We start from the raw sequence: 3,951 nt of genomic DNA, 5'->3' as shown, positions 1-3,951 counted from the left end.
TTTTTTGTTTCCTGTCGATTTTAATGGAATTTCAATAAACGAATGGTTTTACCAGTGCTGTGAATTCTTGGACTGTCTTTCTTTCCTTCCTCATCTTGCTGCATCCATCTCACATCACCTCTGATGGATTCAGTATTCTTGCAGGTAGTCTTTGACATGTGGTCATCTCCAGTAGCCTAGCTTACCTCCTCCTATCCCCAGTATGATATTCCTCTCCTTCAAAAGGGATAACTCTAAGATGGCCCAATGCTGAGGCTACTGTGACCAGCTCACTCATTCCTCGACAGCCAATCAGAGGTCCCACTACTGTAGGCTTTATGAGCAAAAATAGAGATAGGTCTCAGAGGCTAGCCAAGACACTTCAATACACAGAGACAGGTATGTGCTTAGATGCCCATCAGTAATAATAGATGTATCTGAGCAGGACACTGTCATTAAATACCATATTATTAGGCCTAAGTGTCATATTCCACTCACCTCATATTCCTCCCTCAGTCTTCGCTGGTATTATCGCACACTCACTTTATATAAGAAACTCTCATCAGTCCAGGGAATTATATGGTTAAAATTTTAGCCATTTCCTGTATATTGAAGCTCATTCCCAGCACGGACATCATAGGAGAAATACATAATTATATTTAATGATATAATGGGAAAAACAGCAGTGTCACCCGAGGGACTGTCTCACTTTGATAGTGTAATAGGTAATAGTAGTAGGAATCTCACCAATAAATGGGCAGCTACTTTGTATATTATGCACTAATTTTCTAAATGTAATATATCCTTGGTTTTTAAACTAACTTTGAGTGGAATGGCACCCAAATTCCACAAATAATTTGGATTTAATTTAATGCAAACATGATGCAATTCATGTAAGGTAATAAGAAAGTGGATCACCTGACTGCAATAGGCTCCAACCCAACCAGAATGTCACTTTGAGGTGTAGGGTACCTGCGGATAGGCTGAATTTTGTGGTCCTACAGTCATAGGTTTAAAGGGGTACTCCGCTGCTCAGCGTTTGGAACAAACTGCTCTGAATGCTGGAGCCAGCGCCTGGAGCATGTGATGTCATAGCCCCACCCCCTCATGATATCACGTGCCGCCCCCTCAATGCAAGTCTATGGGAGGGGGCGTGATGGGTGTCACACCCCCTCCCATAGACTTGCATTGAGGGGGTGGGGCGTGACATCATGAGGGGGCAGGGCTATGACGTCACAAGCTCCCGTCTCCAGCGTTTGGAACAGTTTGTTCCAAACGCTGAGCAGCAGATTACCCCTTTAAGCCTTTCCTTTAAGTTGGCTCGCCTTTCCGAGGGACTGAGGCAGGTCCTCCAAAAAGAAAATTTTAAAAGGCATCCTCTCCTTCTTTACTCTTCTCAAGTAACAGCACCAGATATATCACAGTTTGTAGGCAAATCAGGTAATTAATCTTTCATTCTAAGTGTCTGTTCAGATAAATGTACTCCTATTTTTAAGTTTCTCTTCTGCTAAAGGGTTTCTGACGCACACTGCATGGTTTCTAGTGGGGTTTTCATGTAGTTCCACAGATGCCCTACCATTCCCAACTGCAGGATGTAGGCAAATAATTATAGTCACTTAAGCTACCCTGATGGCCATGTCTGACCTGAAGCCCTAACAGGTCCTGGAATGCAGCAAGACACAAGATTAAACTTCCCTTTGCTGCATAGAAAACAAATGTGGTCCTTTCAACTATCTGCAGGCTTTACTTTTTTTTTGTTCTACTGTTATTTTATTAAAGAACTTTTCTTTAACCTCTTGGGGACGGAGCCCATTTTGACCCCAAGGACGAGAGCATTTTTTGCAAATCTGACCACTGTCACTTTAAGCATTAATAACTCGTGTATGCTTTTACTTATGAATTAGATTCCGAGAATGTTTTTTCCTGACATATTCTACTTTATGTTAATGGTAAATTTTCATTGATACTTGCCTCAATTCAAACATTTTTAGAAAAATGTGAAAATGTTGCATTTTCTAACTTTGAAGCTCTCTACTTGTAAGGAAAATTGACATACCAAATAAAGTATATATTGATTTACATATACAATATGTCTACTATATTTTGACATCATAAAGTTGACATGTTTTTACTTTTTTAAGACATTAGATGGCTTCAAAATATAACAGCAATTTTCCAATTTTTCATGAAATTTTCTAAATCGGAGACCAGCTCAGTTTTAAAGGGAATTTGAGGGTCTTTATGTTAAAATTCCTCCATAATGGACCTCTTAATGAAAACTGTACACCTCAAAGTATTCAAAATGACATTCAGAAAGCTTGTTAACGCTTTAGGTGTTTCAGAGGAATAGCAGCAAATTGGAGGAGAAAATTCAAAATCTTCCTTTTTTTACAGTAACATGTTCTTGTAGACCAATTTTTTTCCCTTTTTACAAGGGGTAAAAGGAGAGAAGGCCTTCAAAATGTGTAATTTCTCTCTAGTACGGAAATAGCTCATATGTGGACGCAAAATGCTTTGTGGGCGCACTACAGGGTTCAGAAGGGAAGGAGCGACAATGGGATTTTGGAGAGTGAATTTTGCTGAAATGGTTTTTGGGGGACATGTCACATTTTGAAAGCCCTTATGGTGCCAGAACAGCAAATAAATCTCACATGGGACACTATTTGGGAAACTACACCCCTCAGGGAATGTAACAAGGGGTACAGTGAGCCTTAACACCCAACAAGTGTTTGACGACTTTTCGTTAAAGTGGGATGTGTAAATGAAAAAAAAATATTCCACTAAAATGCAGTTTTCCCCCCAAATATTTCATTTTTACAAGGGGTAATAGGGGAAAATTCCCCCTAAAATGTGTTAAACCATTTCGTCTGAGTATGGGAATACCCAATATGTGGATGTAAAGTGCTCTGTGGATGCACTAAAAGGCTCAGAAGGGAAGGAGTGCCACTGGCCTTTTGGAGAGTGAATTTTGCTGAAATGGTTTTTGGGGGCATGTCGCCTTTAGGAAGCTCACATGGTGCCAGAATAGCAAAAAAAAAACAAACATATGGGACAATATTTGAGAAACTACACCCCTCAAGGAATGTAACAAGGGGTCTAGTGAACCTTTACACCCCACATGTGTTTGATGAATTTTCGCTAAAGTTGGACTTGAAAGTGAAAAAGTAGATTTTTTTCACTAAAATGCTTGCCCACATTTTTCATTTTCACAAGGGGTAATAGGAGAAAAAGCCCCCAAAATTTGTTGTACCATTTCTTCCGAGTATGGAAATACCCCATATATGGTTGTAAAGTGCTCTGCGGGCGCATTACAGGGCTCAGAAGATAAGGAGCGCCACTTGGCTTTTGGAGAGAGAATTTGGTTGGAACAGAAGTCGGAGGCCATGTGTGTTTAAAAAGTCCCCATTATGCCAAAACAATGGACCCCCTCACATGTGACCCCATTTTGGAAACTACCCCCATCACGGAATGTAATAAGGGGTGCAGTGAGCATTTACACCCCACTGGCATTTGACAGATCTTTGGAACAATGGGCTGTGCAAATAAAAAAATTGCAATTTTCATTTTCACGGACCACTGTTCCAAAAAAATCTGTCAGACACCTGTGGGGTGTAAATGCTCACTGCCCCCCTTATTACATTCCGTGATGAGTGTAGTTTCCAAAATGGGGTCACATGTTCCACTGTTTTTGCACCATGGGGGCTTTGTAAACGCACATGGCCTTCAATTCCAGTCAAATTCTCTCTCCAAAAAAACTATTTTGCTCCTTCTCTTCTGAGCCATGTAGTTCGCCCACAGAGCACTTCGCAATCACATATGGGATATTTCCATACACAGAGGAAATAGGGTTACAAATTTTAGTGTTTTTTTTCCTATTATCTCTTGTGAAAAAATTTTATTTAAAAAAAAAAAATATATATATATATATATATATTTTCACGTCCAACTTTAACGAAAATTTGTCAAACACCT

Source organism: Hyla sarda, chromosome 4 (assembly GCF_029499605.1).
Source record: "Hyla sarda isolate aHylSar1 chromosome 4, aHylSar1.hap1, whole genome shotgun sequence".
Classification (NCBI taxonomy): domain Eukaryota; kingdom Metazoa; phylum Chordata; class Amphibia; order Anura; family Hylidae; genus Hyla; species Hyla sarda.
This window is presented reverse-complemented; position numbering follows the sequence as displayed.